The sequence below is a fragment of the Dromiciops gliroides genome, chromosome 2 (genome assembly GCF_019393635.1).
Source record: "Dromiciops gliroides isolate mDroGli1 chromosome 2, mDroGli1.pri, whole genome shotgun sequence".
Lineage (NCBI taxonomy): Eukaryota > Metazoa > Chordata > Mammalia > Microbiotheria > Microbiotheriidae > Dromiciops > Dromiciops gliroides.
The window spans coordinates 612,462,322-612,479,839 of NC_057862.1; the positions used below are offsets into that span (position 1 = coordinate 612,462,322).

General features: G+C 37.6%; 1 protein-coding gene across 1 annotated transcript in view; it reads right to left on the minus strand.

Moving 5' to 3' along the window:
• Positions 1 to 17,518, minus strand: part of LOC122739376 (40S ribosomal protein S3a-like) — a 104,136-nt gene that overhangs the window by 9,421 nt on the left and 77,197 nt on the right.

Consider the following 17,518-nt stretch of genomic DNA (forward strand, 5'->3'; position numbering starts at 1 on the left):
GTTTAACAGCCACATGCTATTGTTTTCAGGAAATCAAAACTGCTCAAAACAAATAGCTCTCAACATGAATCATAATGTGATAGTTTATAAGAATTAGCCATTTCCCAAAGAAAGCTCCTACTGAAGTAATAGTTATAATTATAGATAATGGCAATTTTAGATAAGTTATTCTGACATTGAATTTCGATTCTGATGAGAGTATTGTTCACTCACTTGCCCACTATGTCTCCATATTACCCTCCACTTCATAAGCTTTTTTTCTTTCTTTTAAGTGAGGATGCAATGCAGAGGATCTTTGGTGTTTGGCTCCAGCAGTAGCTGCTTCTGAAACTCAGCCCACTGATAGTGAGGGGATCAAGAGGTTGGACAGGAGGAGATTACAGGAGTCTCTGCTGGGACTGAGGCAGGACTCTGTTCTTTTGCCCTTGCTCAGATCCATGTTGCTGACTTGAGTGGCAGACCAGTTGGGGGAGGGGCATAAGCACACTAAAGCTTGCAGCCATAGTGGGACTGGATTCTCTTCTGGGTCAGAGGGCAAATAGGCCTGTGGTTGCATGAAGAACATGCATGTAGAGCTTATAAATATGTAGAGAACAGGGGAGTTGTGAACCTGCCTCTCACTAAATTGTATCACCTGGGACCCCTTGAACCTTGGGACAGTACACGCTGGAAGCAGTGCCCAAGTCAAAGAACAAGTTAAAAGTCAAGAAATTGGCTGGCAAAGTGAGCAAACAGAAGAAAATGCTGACCCTAGAAAGTTCAAAGGAAGATCACAAAGAAAAAAAAGATAACAAAGTCAAAGCTCCTACATCCAAAGCTTCCAAGAAAAATATGAATTAGTCTCAAGCCACAGAAGTGCTCAAAAATGATTTTGAAGATATGGGAAAGGACATAGAGGAAAAAATGGCAAGAGAAAGAAAAGTGAAGCAGGAAAGTCATGAAAAAAAATTAACGGCTTGAAAAACCAAGTGGAAAAGGAGATTCAAAAGCTCTCTGAAGAAAATTTTTGCTTAGAAATTAGGATTGGGCAAATGGAAGCTCAAGATTTTATGAGAAATTTAGACACAATAAAGCAAATGCAAATGACTGAAAAAAATAGAGGGCAATGTGAAATATCTCCTTGGAAAAACAGATGTCCTGAAAAAAGATCCAGGAGAGACAATTTGAAAATTATTGGACTACCTGTAAGCCATGATAAAAAAAAAAACAGTGCGTAGATATCATATGCATAGGAGTTGTCAGGGAAAAATGCTCTGAAATTCTAGAATTATAAGGAAAAATTGAAATTGAAAGAATCTACCAATCACCTCCTGAAAGAGATCCCAAAATAAAAACTTCCACTAATATTATAGCCAAATTCCAAAGTTCCCAGGTCAAGGAGTAAATATTGTAAGCAGCTAGAAAGAAATAATGTAAGTATCATGTTGCCATAGTCAAAATAATACAAGATCTAGCAGCTTCTACATTAAAATACTGGAGGGCTTGAAATATGATTTTCTGGAGGGAAAAGGAACTGGGATTACAACCAAGAATCACATACTCTGGAAAACTGTGTATAATCTTTCAGGGGAAAAATAGTTATCCAATAAAAGTGAGGATTTTCAGGCATTTGTGATGAAAAAATCTGAACTGAATAGAAAATTTGACTTTCAAATACAAGGCCGTAGAGAAACTTAAGAAGGTAAACAAGAAAAAGAAATCATAAGGGATATTAAAATGTTAAACTGTTTACCTTCCTATATGAGGGGATGATAATTATAACTCATAAGAACTTTCTCATTATTAGAGTAGCTTAACAGAGTTTATTTGGACAGAGGACACAGGTGGGAGTTCAATATAAATGGATAATAAATTTAAAAAATAAATTAAGGGGCAGCTAGGTGGTGGAGTTGATAGAGCACCAGCACTGGAGTCAGGAGTACCTGACTTCAAATCCGGCCTCAGACACTTAACACTTACTACTAGCTGTGTGACCCTGGGCAAGTCACTTAACCCCAAGTGCCTCACTAAAAGAAAAATTAAATTAAATTAAATTAAGGGATGAGAAGAATGCACTAGGAGAAAGGCAAAGGGAGGCGTGTAATGGGATTAAATAGCTGACATAAAAAATTGCAATAAACAGCTTATGGAATAGAGGGGAAGATGGGCGAGGTGCAAGGGAGTGAGTGAGTCTTACTCCCATCAGAATTGGCTCAAGGAAGGAATAACATACACACTAAATTGGGTAGAGTAATCTATCTTATCCTGCTGGAAAGTATGAGGGGAATGGGATGAGGGGGGAGGGGTAAAAGAAGGGAGGTCATATTGGGGGAGTGTACTGTGAGAAGCAAAACATTTGAGGAGGATTAGGGTGAAAAGATAAAGATAGAGTAAATATCAAGAAGAGAGAATAGAATGGAGGGAAATACAGTTATCAATAGTAATTGTGAACAAAAATGAAGCAAGTTTGTTTGACAGGCCTCGGTTCTCAAGCACATAGAGAACTGAGTCAAATTCATTAAAATGTGAGCCATTACACAATTGATAGATAATCGAAAGACATGAAGTTTTCAGGTAAAATAATCAAGGCCACCTATAACCATATAAAAAATGCTCTAATTCACTATTGATTGGAGGGATTCAGGTCAAAACAATTCTGTGTACCTTTTCATACCTATTGAATTGAATAGTGGCTTAGCAAAGGAAAATGTAAAATGTTGTAGGGCATATGTGGAAATGGAGACATTAATAAATTCTTGGTTAAATGATTCTATTTGGAGATATAGCTAAAGGGTTACAAAACCATGCATACTCTTCAACCTAGTAATACCACTACTAGGATTATATCATAAAAGAGAAAAAAATATTGAATACAAAATTACTTCCATGTACCTTTATTAAATGTAATTTTATTACATTATGGTGTGAATATTGTCCATTTAATAATTGCATTTTTTCTGCATTCAATTGTGAGGTTCTTATGCCTTAATCAATGGCCAGTTTACATGAAGGTGCCATATACAGCAGATATAAATGTATAAGCTTTCCTATTCCCATTGTTTTCTCCAAAATTCTATCATATCTAATTTTTCTAAGATTTTATTCAACTCCTTAACATATTTCCTATTTATTTTATGGTTAGATGTATCTAGCTGTGTGAGGGTAAAGTTGATTTCCCCCACTGCTATGGTTTTATTCTATATTCTCTCCTGTAATTCATTTAATTTTCCTTAAGGGATTTGGATTCAATGCCATTTGGTATATGGATGTTTAACATTGAGAGTATTGATTTTATTCATGTAGGCATTTAGAGATATAAAATTTCCCTTAAGAACTGTTTTGGTTATATCCCATAATTTTTGTTTGTTGTTTTATTGTTGTCCTTCTTTTAAATGAAACTATTGATTGTTTCTATGACATGGTGTTTGAGTCACTCATTTTTTTTGAATGTGGAAAGGTTGCTGTCTCTAGTTAGGAAAAGCCTTGTGCATTAATCATGGCTCCTTTCTCTTTTTTTCTCCCATTTATTTAGAATTTTATTTTCCCCAAATTACATGTAAAAAAAGATTGTAATGTCCATTTTTAAAAGTTTGTGCTCCATGGGGATCAGCTTGGTGGCACAGTGGATAGAGCACCAACCCTGGATTCAGGAGGACCTGAGTTCAAATCCAGCCTCACTGTGACCCTGGGCAAGTCCCTTAACCCTCATTGCCCTCCACTGCCCCCCCCCAAAAATTGTGCTCCTAATTCCCTTCCAGCTTCTGATCCCACCCACCTCTGAAAAATGTAAGCAATTCAAAATAAGTTGTAGGCATGTAAAACGTTTCCACATTACTCAGGTTTGGAAAGAAATCAGACAAATTTAGAAAAAGAAGCTAAAAAGAATATGCTTCAATCTGTATTCACACACCATTAGTTCTTCCCCTGCAAATGGATCACATTTTTCATAAGTCCTTCAGAGTTTTCTTCAATCATTGTATTGCTGAGAATAGCTAAATCATTCACAGCGGGTCATCTTACAATATTGCTGTTACTTTGTATACAATAAATTTCCCTTTGCATCAGCTCATATAAGTCTTTCCAGGTTTTTCTGAGAGCATCCTGCTCATCATTTCTTATAGTATAATAGTGTTCCATCATAATCTCATTCCATTATGAGGGCCAAAATTGGATATACCGAGCATTAATCTCCCCCTTTGAACTTTCCCTTTTATATATACTTCCCAGGCCAATAAGAAAAGGAGCCTCTGAGCTTTCATTCATAATGCATCAGGTTTTATTGCTTGGGAATTAATTAAACCACAAAGGTGAAACCAAGTAGGGAAATAAGGAAATAAAAATACAGATGGACAGTCTTAACTCTAAGCTTAGTCTATGGGATCCCAGAGATAAAGTTAGTTCAAAGAAATCTAGGGTTTTTCTTCATAAAACTCACCAATCCCAAACTGCCCTCCAGGGCAAGAACCAGAATGCCCAAAACTGAGCACGAAACACGCCACCACGAGCTGAGCACCGCCAGAGATGGCTCTCCAGGCTGAAAGAATGTGATCTTTTGAATGCCCTGCCCACTAGAAGTTGCCTCCCTTCCAGTGCAGTTTTCCTCCCACAAAAGGGAAGGTATGGCGTTTTTCCTCCCCAAAAGGGGAGGTCCTTCAAAAGCTGCTTAGTAGCATAAGCAGTCTCAGGGTGTGCCCCCTCCCAAATGATTCAGCTAAAATTTTCTATATTAATCTTTACCACAAATAATTTTTACTACACCATGATTTGTTCAGCCATTCTCCAATGGCTGAATTCTTTGCACCACAAAAGGGCTGAAATAAATATTTTTTTTTCTGTATGTGTAGGTCCCTTAACTTTTTGTTTTTTAATATCTTTTTAGATACTGACATAGTAGTGGTAATACTATGTCAAAAAGGATGCATAGTTTTATAGCCCTTTGTCCATAATTCCAAACTGCTCTACAGAGTGTTGGAATTACTTTACATCTCCACCAATAGTCCATTAGTGTATCATTTTCCCCATATTTTCTACAACACTTGTCATTTTCTTCTGCTGCCCTATTTATCAAATCCAATGTGTATGAGGCAGTACTCCAGAATTGTTTTGATTTGCATCTTTCTAATCAATAGTCAGTTAGAGAATTTTTTTCCTATGGCTATAGATAGCTTTGATAATTTCATCAGAAAACTTCGTATCTTTTGATCATATATCCATTGGGGAATGACTCTTATTTTAATGACTTTGACTCAGTTCTCTATATGTTTGAGAAATGAGGCCTTCATCACACAAATGCTTGAAAATTTTTTCACAGTTACTATTGCTAACTGAATTTCCCTCCATACTACTCCATCCCCATGCCATTTATTCTATTATCTATCTCCTTTCACCCTTTACCTCCTTAAAGGTGTTTTGCTTCTGATTGCACCCTCCCCCAATCTACCTTCTCTTCTATCACCTTTCCCCCACCCCTATCCCCTTCCCCTCTTTCTTTCCTTCATGGTAAGATAAATTACTATAGCCAATTGAGTGTGTATGTTATTCCCGCTTTGAGCCACATCTGATGAGAGTAAGGTTCACTTATTGACCAGAAATTCCTCCATTTTCCCCTCCACTGGATAAGCTTTTTCTTGCCTCTTTTATGTGAGATACTTTACCCCATTCCACATTTCCCTTTCCCTTTTTCCCAGTGCATTTCTCTCCCACCCCTTAATTTTATTTTTTAAAAAGATTTCATCCCTTCATATTCAAGTTACACCTGTGTGCTCTGTCTAAATAAACTCTATCAATATGCCCTTATAATGAGAACATTTCTATGAGTTATAATCTTCCCATATAGGAATGGAAACAGTTTAACATTTTATTATCCCTTAAGATTTCTTTTTTCCTATTTACCTTTTTATGCTTCTCTGGACTCTTGTATTTAAAAGTCAAATTTTCTATTCAGCTCAGGTTTTTAATCAAGAATGCCTGAAAATCCTCTTCATTGAATTCCCATCTTTCCTCTGAAGGATTACACTTAGCTTTTCTGGTTAGGTGATTCTTGGTTGTAATCTCAGTTCCCTTGGCCTCTGTAAAGTCATATTCCAAGCCTGCTGGTCATTTAAGGTAGAAGCTGCTTAATTATGTATTATCCTAACTGTGGCTTCACAGTACTTGAATTATTTCTTTTTGGCTGGTTGCAATATTTTCTCCTTGACCTGGGAGCTCTGACATTTGGCTATAATATCACTGGGGGTTTTCATTATTTTAGTATCTCTTTCTGGAGGTGATTGGTATATTCTTTCAATTTCTATTTCTAACCTTCTGGTTCTAGAATATCATGGAAATTTTCCCTGACAATTTCTTGGAAGATGATGTCTAGGCTCTTTTTTTGATCATGGGTTTCAAGTAGTCTGATCATTTTTAAATTATTTCTCCTGGATCTATTTTCCAAGTGACTTTTGTTGTTGTTTTTGCGATGAGATATTTCACATTGCCTTCTATTTTCTTTTCATTCCTTTAGTTTGGCTTTATTGTTTCCTGATTTCTCATAGTCATTAGCTTCCATTTGCTCAATCCTAATTTTTATGGAGTTATTTTCTTCAGAGAGCTTTTGTACCTCCTTTTCCATTTGGCCAATTTGGCTTTTCAAGGCATGGTTTTCCTCATTGTTTTTTTGTACCTCTTTTACCATTTATCCTAGTGTGTTTTTGAGGTGTGATTTTCATAATTTTTTTTGTCTCCTTTACCAAGCCATTGTTTTTTTTTTAATTATATTTTTTATCAATCATTTCTATTTTTCCTCTTTCTTTCTTTCTTTCTTTCTTTCTTTCTTTCTTTCTTTCTTTCTCTCTCTCTCTCTCTCTCTCTCTCTCTCTCTCTCTCTCTCTCTCTCTCTCTCTCTCTTTCTTTCTTTTATTTGTGCTTGAGACAATTGGGGTTGTGACTTGCCTGGGGTCACAAAGCTAGTAAGTATTAAGTGTCTTAGGTAAGATTTGAACTCAGGTCCTCCTGAATCCAGGGCTGGTGCTTTATCCATTGTACCACCTTGCTGCCTCTCATCAATCATTTCTCTTCCCATTTTTAATACCTCTCATTTTATTTTCAAAGTCCTTTTTGAGCCCTTTTATGGTCTAAGACCAATTCATATTTTCTTTGGAATCTTTGAATGTAGGAGCTCTGACTTTGTTATTTTTGTCTGAAAGTATATTTTGATCTTCTTTATCACCATAGAAACCTCTATTGGTGAGCATTTTTTTCTATTTGCTTATTTTCCAGTCTTATTTTTTTTATTTTTAGCTCTTTGTTAAGGTGGGGCACTGCTTCCACGGTGAAAGGAGCACTGTCCCAAACTTCAGGGTGTTTGTACAACTGTTTTCAAAGATACTTCTAGTAATTTGTAAGTATTTAGTTCTTCCAAGTTGGTATGATTTAAGGAGAGGTATGTTAATTTATATCCTGTCTTGTGCTCTTCTCTCAGACAACCACAGGCCTGCTTTTCTGCACTGGGAATATGTACAGAATCCTGTTCCATTGTAGCTACAAGCTCTTCTGTGCTTGTGTTCTTCCCCTGCCTGGGACTGCCACCCAAGACTGTTACCTGGATGGGAATATAGGCAAAACAAAAGAGTCCTGCCTCGGTGCTAGTAAAGAGATCCCTGTAATCTTCTTCTGGACATTTGTTTGACACCCTTACTATCTGTGGCCCAAGTTCAGAAGCAGTTGCTGCTGCTGCTGCTGCTGCTGATTCAGAGGCTCCCAAGGCCTGCTCCTGGTTTGCTGGTGTGGGTGTTGGATCTGCACTGGTGTGGCCTTCTCATACTCATACAAGAGATCTTTCCTGCTGACCTTCCATGTTGTCTTTGACTGGAAAAATTATTTTACTCTGTTCTTTTGTGAGTATTCTTGCTCCAGGAATTGTCTTATGCCATTATTTGAAGGTATTTGGAGGTGAAATGAGGAGAACTCAGACAAGTCACTGCCTTTCCTCACCATTTTGCCTTCTCTTCTGGGACCCACTAATTCTTTTTTTTTTTTTAATTTAGTTTCCAAATAATTTTTGGTCTATCTTTCCATGACCATTTGTTGCACATATTTTTTTTTATTGCATTATTATCTGAAAAGGATACATTTAATATTTCTGCCTTTCCTAAAGACCTTCTAAGTTATCTTAAGATAGAAAATTGTTTCACTCTATCTCTTTTAGGTTCTATAACTCTAGAATCAAACAGATTCTAAACAAGATGCTTAATTTGATATTGTTTCTAAGGTGTGTCAAGATAATGGAATGTGATAGATGAGATTTAGCAAATACTCAGACTGAGTTAAACTGATTGAATTGTATAAGGCAAGTGACTATAGACTGCTGACTAGATTGTAAGCACATCTGGCTGGTAATTAAGGGTACTTAATAAGGTAATTGTTCTCAGAAGGTAAAAACTTTGAACTTTACTTCGAGACCATCTTCTAATCCAGTGAACCACTGAATTTGAATGACACTAGCCAATCAGCTTGATGAACCTCCCATTTATGGGAGGGGAACATGAAACATGAAGCGGATGCTGGGGAGAGGTTTCTGCCTCTTTTGGTGTGAGAGATCAGTGTGGTGGCAGAAGATTTCAGAAGGGTGAGCTTAGGAAGGTTAGGACTGCCAGGTTATAGGAAATATGTTCTCAATCTTTCTCTTTCTTTTACTATCTTTTAATAAACCCTTAAAAAACCTAAACTCATTTATCAGTGATTTTTAGTCAGTTTTCCCCCAAAACCGGGGGGGACAGATTACAAACCAAATTTAGAATTTTAAATAACAGAAAGGGAAATTTGGGAGAGCTCAAGCAACTTCCTGGCTTCTTCCCACCATCTTGCCTCCACATCCAAGATCTTCTAAGAATTCTTTTTAACTTTTGTCCAAATTACATTTTCTTTGAGGCTTTGTGTATAGCTGCTTTGATTTCAATTTCTGAGGTTGTTTCTTTATTTCTCCACCAACAAAAGAGCTTTTTATGGTCAGGTTCTAGTTTCTTATTTACTCATTTTTCTACCATATATCTTGATTTAAACTTCATGTTAAAGTTGGGCTTTGTTCTCAGCCTTAGGGAGGGTATAGGGTGGTGGGGAGGCTTGGAAAGGCACTGTCTTGTTTCAGTTTTTTCAGAATATTATTTTCAGAGCTATTTGTGGCAATTTGGGAATCTGTAATTCATCTAAGGTGGTGTGATTTGATGAGTAGTGTAGCTTCTGCTTTCCTGGTCTATACTGTTTTCCTTATCCAGGAATGTACCCCTTAAGTGTAATCAATGCTGTTCCTAAGGTCCCTGTTCCTTGGGACTGAATGTTATACTTCTACTCAGGGACCTTTCTGATTTGACAACAGAAGTGATGCTTTTACTCAGGGTCCCTTTCCTCTCTTTTTTTTTAAAATCTTTGCAACAAAGATTTATTTTATTTTCCCAGTTACATCTAAGGGTAGTTTTCAACATTCATTTTCACAAGATTTAGAGTTCCAAATTTTTCTCCCTCCCTCCCTCCCTCCCTCCCTTTCCTCCCCCCTCCACAAGACATCAACCAGGTTATATATGTAAAATCCACAAGTGCTCTTTTTATCAGTTCTTTCTATGGGGGTGGATAATATGATTAGTCCCTTAGGATTGTCTTGGATCATTTTATTGCTGTGGATTGTACATATATAACCTGGTTGCTGTCTTGTGGATGGGGGAGGAAAGGGAGAGATGGAGAAAAAATTGGAACTCTAATCTTATGAAAATGAATGTTGGAAACTATCCTTACATGTAACTGGAAAAAATAAAATAAATGTTTGTCGCAAAGAAAAAAAATAGACAGCAACCAGGTTATACATGTACAATCCACAAGTGTTCTTTTTATCAGTTCTTTCTATGGGGGTGGATAGTATGCTTAGTCTCTTGGGATAGTCTTGAATCATTGCATTGTTGAGAGTAGTTAAGTCATTCACAATTGCTCATTGAACAATACTACTGTCACTATGCACAATGTCCTCCCAGCTCTGCTCACTTCACTATATATCAGTTCATGAGTCTTTCCAGGTTTTTCTGGGATCATACTGTTTGTCATTTCCTATAGCATAATACCATTCCACCACAATCATATACCACAGCTTCTTCCATCATTCCTCAATTGATGGACATTCTCTTGATTCTCAATTCTTAGCCACCTCAAAGAGTTGCTATAAACATTTTATGTACAATTTTTCCCCCTTTTCTCTTTTTCATGATTACTATTATTGACTGTTTCCCTTCCATCCTATTCCCTTCCCCATGATATTTACTCTATTATCCATCTTCTTTCACCCTATCCCTCTTCAAAAGGGATTTGCTTCTGTCTGTCCCCTCCCTCAATCTGCCCTTTCTTCTTTTGCCCCTCTCTCTTCATCCCCTTCCCCTCCTATTTTCCTGCAGGGTTGAAGAGATTATTTCACCCAATTGAGTGTGTATGCTATTACCTCCTCGAACCACTTCTGATGAGATGGAGGTTTTTGAGTCAATTCTGATGAGTGTTAGGCTCATTTACTGCCCAGATTAAATAGATTACTACACCTGTCTGGGTTTGTATGTTAATCCCTCCTTGAGGCAACTCTGATGAGTTTAAGGTCTTTGAGCCATTTCTGAGGAGTATAAAATTCATTTACTGTCCTGCTCCTCATCTCTACCCCCACTCCATATACCTTTTCCTGTTCCTTTCATATAAGATTTCACCTCTGCCTTCCCCCTCCCCCAGTGCATTCCCCTCACCCCTCAATTTAACTCTAAAGATGTCATCATGGGGCATCTAGTTGACACAGTGGACAGAGCATCCACCCTGCACCCAGAGGCATCCCAGCCAAAACCCAGCCTTAGACACAAGACAGTCACCCACTGAACAACCCCAGGTGTGTCCCCCAACTCCAATTTTTTATGATTCTCTAGGGTCTTGTATTTGAAAGTCAAATTTACCATTCAGATCAGGTCTTTTCATCACAAATTCCTGAAAGTCCTCTTTTTTCCTTGCACTCCCATTTTTTCCTCTGAAAGATTACGATCATTTTTGTTGGATATGTGATTCTTGGTTGTAATCCCATTTCCTTTGCCCTCTAGAATATCATATTCCATGCCCTCTGGTCCTTTAATGTAGAAGCAGCTAGATCTTGTGCTTTCCTGACTGGGGCTCCACAGTACTTGAATTCTTTCTTTTTGGCAGCTTGCAATATTTTCTCCTTGACCTGAGAGCTCTGGAATTTGGCTATAATATTAATAGGAGTTTTCCTTTTGGGATCTCTTTCTGGAGGTGATTGGTGGATTCCTTCAATTTCTCTGTTATCTTCTGTTTCTAGAATATCAGGGCAATTTTCCCTCAGAATATCTTGGAAGACGATGTCTAAGCTCTTTCCTTGATCATGGTTTTCAGGTAGACCAATAATTTTCAGATTATATCTCCTGGAACTATTTTTCAGGTCAGCAGTTTTCCCCAGAAGATATTTCACATTGCCATCTATTTTTTTTATTCATTTGGATTTGCTTTATTGTGTCTTGGTTTCTCATAAAGTCACTAGCTTCCATTTGTTCAATCCTAATTCTTAGGCAATTATTTTCATCAGCGAGCTTTTGTACTTCATTTTCCATTTGGCCAATTAGACTTTTCAAGCTGTTAACTTTTTTCTCATGTCTTTCCTGCATAAACCTCATTTCTCTTTCCATTTTTTCCTCTACCTCTCTAACTTTATCTTCAAAGTCCTTTTTGAGCACCTCTATGGCCTGAAATCAATTAATGTTTTTTCTTGGAAGCTTTAAATATAGGGGCCCTGACATTGACATTGCATTATTTAAAATTCTAAATGTGGGTTCTAATCTGTCCCCCCAGTTTTGGGGGGAAACTGACTAAAATCACTGATAAACAAGTTTAGTTTTTTTAAGGGTTTATTGAAAGATAGTATAGGAAAGAGAACAATTGCGAACAGATTTCCTATAAACTGGCAATCCTAGCCCTCCTAAACTTCCCACTTCTGAAGTTTTCTGCCACCACGCCGATGTCTCACACCAAAAGAGGAAGCACTGTCTCACCAGCATCTGCTTCCTCCTTCATGTTCCCCTCCCAGAAATGGGAGGTTCTTCAAGCTGATTGGCTAGTGTCATTCAAATTCATTGGTTCACTGGACCCGAAGGTGGTCTCGATGTAAAGTTCAAAGTTTTTAGCTTCTGAGAACAATTACCTTCTTAAGTACCAGTCAGATGTGCTTCCAATCTAGTACGCCAGTCAGAAGTCAGTCACTCTTCCCCAATTCAAGCAGTTCAGATCACTCTCCAGGTGAACCCCTGAGTTCCATTATCTTGACACAGCATCTTCCTCTGAGGGTGCACCTAGATCTTCTTTGTCGCTGAAGAAACTTTCTATGGTCCTCACCTTTTTCTGTCTGCTTATCTTGCCCTTCTTTTACTTGACTTTTAGCTCCTTCAAGTGGGGCACTGTTTCCAGGCTGCAGTATCCCAAGCTTCAGAAGTCCTAGGTGGTATGATTTATGGAGGATGAGGTTTTTCACTTGCTTGGCCTGTTCCCTGGTCCATAGATGACTCCAGACCAACTTGCGAATCAATCAGCTTTGTGTGCTGTGGTTGTCAGCTCTGACGAGCTTGTGCTCCTCCCCCACCTAGGTCACTGCTACTTAAGCCTACCTCCTGGTTCCCAGCAGGGGTGAAAAACCCAAGTTCTGCCTCAGCACCAGCATATACCCCTATAGTCTCCCCCCTGCCAAGGGTTCAGCCCTCTCACCAGACTGTGAGCTTAGTTCCAGATGACACTGGTGCTTCAGCTGATTCAGAGGCTCTGGGGGTCTTCTTCTCTGGTGAGGCTTTCTTGGGACTGGATCTGTGTCAGGGTGACTGTGGGGTTGGGCTCCACTCCTGTCTCAGCACAGCAGCTCCCTCCTTCTGACCTTCCAAGCCATTCTTGTTTAGAAGATGATTTCATCACATTCTTCTGTGGGTTTTGGGAACAATTTAAAAAAATAATTCCAGCTTCCTTGGGCAACCCAACCTTTTTTGTTTTAGACTGACCTTGAATCCCCTTTTCTCTTGTGACTAAAAGTTATACTACTTCTTAGGGCTCTTGTTCCGTGTTGATAGAAAGTCCTCACTGGTCTTGATCTATGACCCAGAAATTGGTATAGGCTATGGATTTGCCAAACAGAATCTTGTTTGGCATCCAGTGCTAGCACAGGAATCTAACTGATTATTTGCTAAATCCACATTACTATCTCTGACTTGAGAATTCCTTAAGCTTCTGCTTCTTCTGTCACCCCAACATATGAGCTCCAGGCCAGTCTCTACCTCCATGTCTTAGATCTCTCCTTCTGAGGTCTTAAGTTGCCTTGGGTTGGAAAATGTTTTACCTTCATTTTCTATTGGCTCCATCCATTACTAGAGATTTTTATTTCAGGCATTATTTTTAAATTGTCAGGAAAGAAATGTATGGAGATTTTGGGTTATTCCTTCCTCTACTTCCCCATCTTGATTTTGTCCCTGGAAATCCTCTATTTTTTTTTAAAGAGGGGCAGGATTTATAAAATTGGAGTAATATGTTAAGAGCCCTTGTTTCTTGTCCTCCCTCTGCCATTTGCTGATTTAAAATCTTGGCCAAATCACTGAATCTAGCTTGGCCTTAGTTTACTTAAATATAAAATGAGGTGGTCAGATTGGATGATTTGGAAGTTTTCTCCACTTCTCTATTCTTTTAAAAATCTCCTGAATAGAATATAGTTATGTGAAAATAAGGAGTGAAGTACAGAGAACCCTTTCAATATGGTCTCATATGATGTAGATGGAAGAAAGTTAGAGTAGTCATTTGGTGGCCCAGCAGCAGTCAAGAACTGTAAGGTTTGTTCATGTTTTACTTGACATTTTGGAGCTATTAAAATACTTTGTTTAAAAACCATTCAATTCTTCCCCACCTCCAAAATAGGTATACTATTTGATTTCTCAGCATTACATTGGTTGTCTGACAGAGTCAGCCCCATTAACTTGGTACTTGGCACAGAGGGACATTGGTTATTTTTCTACCTCTAATTTCTTATACTAAGTTTCCATTAATAATGGATAACCTTGGTATTTCAACTTTGTTATTATTACCTTCTAGCTGAAACTTAGTCAAGATTTAAGGTCAGTAAATATAAAATTGGAGGTTGGAAGCAAAAGATAATTATGCCTTAGGAAGATTCTTATCTCTGCCATTAGATTGCATAGAGGGAAAACAACTGGGTAAAGGTTCTCCAACATTTCAGTGGCTTGGCTTACTAGTGAGATGGAAAAGTAAACCCAGCTAGAGCCAGTCTATGTAATTATAAATTAACGGGAAAGTTGATTGTTTTTCCATGCATGAAACATTGAGAAAATAAAGTCTTTTCTTTTTAGTCTAGGTATTGACTGTAATTATAGATAGCCGGCAGTCAGCAACTACAAAATATGGAAGTGCTTTCTATTTCTACTATCTGTTTTATTATTGACAGTTTGCTGGAAAGCTCTGATTTAATGGAATGCAATTTTGCAGAACAATAGAGGGGGGGAAAAACATTGCCAGAGAATATAGTGCCTTTTTTATCAGGAGCCTGAAAGGGCCATGCACAGATTGACAAGCTTCAATTAGTTTTACTCCTCTTGTAATGTTAAATTTTCATGAGTTGTTCTATCACTAACTAATCTCTCAGAAACAGTAGGGAAAAGACTAAGATTCTACATTGTAATTTATAAAGTGTGTAAGTTGCTACTATCTAGAATAAAAGGCAAAATATAGTTTATCTAAGTATTTGCTTTAAAACAGAACTTCAACCAAAGAGATGAATACTAAAAAATAATTAAATTTAAGAGACAAAGAGGGGGCAGCTAGATGGTGCAGTGGTTAAAGCACCGGCCCTGGATTCAGGAGTACCTGAGTTCAAATCCGGCCTCAGACACTTGACACTTACTAGCTGTGTGACCATGGGCAAGTCACTTAACCCCCATTGCCTAAAAAAAAGAGAGACAAAGAAAATAAATTATAAATTAGAAGTTGAACATAGAAGTTAATTAATTATATTGGAATTATTCAAGAATATATTCTTGTATTTTTACTGATTATATTCATAAAATTATTGCTATCTTTCCAGAAATCAAGTTAATCTGGTAGCTAATTACTATAGTAGGAATGGTCCTATTGAACAAGGATATGATTCCTATTGGTACTATTGACTAAGATTCTGATTCCAAAAGAGAAAACCAAAGAAACCTGGAAAAAAAGGATAAAGTGAAACAATTACAACAGCAACAACAGAAATTCCTCAGTACAGCTTGTCATTGTCCCAAGTCAGTTGTGGTACTTTCAAAGGCAGTGTGGTACAATATAAAAAATGCAGGGTTTAAAGCCAACATACCTTGGGGGAAACTAGGTAGCACAATGCATAGAGCAAAGGCCCTGGATTCAGGAGGACCCGAGCTCAAAGCCAGCTTCAGGCATTTGACACTTATTAGTTGTGTGACCCTGGGCAAGTCACTTAACCCTCATTGCCCCCCCCACACAAAAAAATTAAAGTCAACATACCTGAATCTAAATTCAGGCGTTGGCACTTAATATCAATGTATGTTTGAACAATGCTCTTATCCTATCCCTTGCAATACTTTTTCTGTATAATTATGTAATTATGTTCAGCCATACCACAAAACATATGCAATGTTGCTCATCAATAGCATACACCTTTCAATAAAAAGTTCAAGGTATACTAAATCAACTCTTTTTTTGGCTCCAATCTTGGTCATATCATTTATTCATTGTTCACTTCTTCATTTATATTGCTTTAATATTTCTGTATATTATTTTCCTGATTCTGCTTGTCTCATATCAGTTCTTATAAATATTCCCATATTTTTGCCTCTCTCTTTTTTTTTTGTCTGGGCAATGAGGGTTAAGTGACTTCCCCAGGGCCGCACAGCTAGTTAGTGTCAAGTGTCTGAGGCCAGATTTGAACTCAGGTCCTCCTGAATCTAGGGCCAGTGCTTTATCCACTGTGCCACCTAGCACCCAAAATTCCCATATTTTTAATTCCTCCTAATCATTTCTTAGAGAATAATAACATTCCATTCTATTTATAAAGTTTTTGTTAAGCCATTCCCCCATTTGTGAACATAACAATGTTCTCACTTCTTTGCTACCACAAATGTGCAGCCATGAACACTTCAAGTTTGTGAATTTTCAGACTCAGATACCTTTGGTGTATGTTATGGCAGTATGATCTCTAAATCAAAGTATATGGAATTTTTTTAAAATTTTATTACGTTATTTTAAAATTGACCACCTCCCTATCCACTTCAGCTTTATGGTTGATAATAATTTGTACTTTTCTGAAATATTTCTTCTCCTTTAACCACTTTTCCCCCTTTGAAGTATAGGTTTTGTTATCGTACTTACATGATATTCTCCACCTATCTCTTCCATGAGATTACTATAAAGTTGTATGACATGAAATTTTCCTTTCTTTTTTCATTGATATGTCCCTTTCTTATTTTGGCTTCATTGTTTCTGCTTGTGCCAAAGCCTTTCAATCATATGCCATCAATTTTTCCATTTTTGTTTTGTGATTACCTTTATTTGGCTAATTTTTTTTCTTCTTGCCATAGTTCTACAGGGCACTTCTATCTATTTATGTGAACTTTATAGTCAATTCTGGTATTTATTCAAAACATTATGTTTTATCTAATAAGATGGTGATCAACATCTATGTTTTGCCAAACTTTTTGACAGTTTTCCCAGAAATTTTTGGAGAATTGAGAATTCTTCCCCCAAATGTTTATTTTCTTTTTCTCCTCTCTCTCTGACCAAACCCTCTTGATCTTTTCACTGCTTTATCTTACTCCTCCTACTCCAAAAGTCAATGTATCCCTTAAGGATCCAAACATGATCCTCTTTTCCTCAATGTATACATTCTTTCCTTTGACAATGTCATTCTGTCTCATTAGGTTGATTTATCTCTTCCATGTGAAAGACCCCCAAATATCTATTCTCATCCATATACTCTTCCCTAAAATCAAATTACATATGTCAAAATGTGTTCTGATAATTTCTGTCCACATTTAAAATCAAATATGTCCAAAATATGCTTATTATAGTCTCCTTTCAAATGGCTGTCCCATTTCTCTCTCTCTCTCTCTCTCTCTCTCTCTCTCTCTCTCTCTCTCTCTCTCTCTCTCTCTCTCTTTTGGTGAGGCAATTTGGGTTAAGTACCTTGCCCGGCATCACACAGCTGGTAAGTGTGAAGTGTCTGAGGCCGGATTTGAACTCAGGTCCTCCTGAATCCAGGGCTGGTGCTTTATCCACTGTGTCACCCAGCTTCTCCAAATATATACTGTGAACATACCATTTCTCTTGATGGAATCATTATTTCCCTTGTTATCCAAGGTAGAAACTTCTTCTTTCCTCTCCATCACTATTGTGAGAAAATAATTGTTAATAATGGGTTTTGGGGGAGACTCAGTGACCCTACCCCCATTCAGCAACTCTGGCTGGTTTCTCAGAGCCAGTCCCAAAGGTG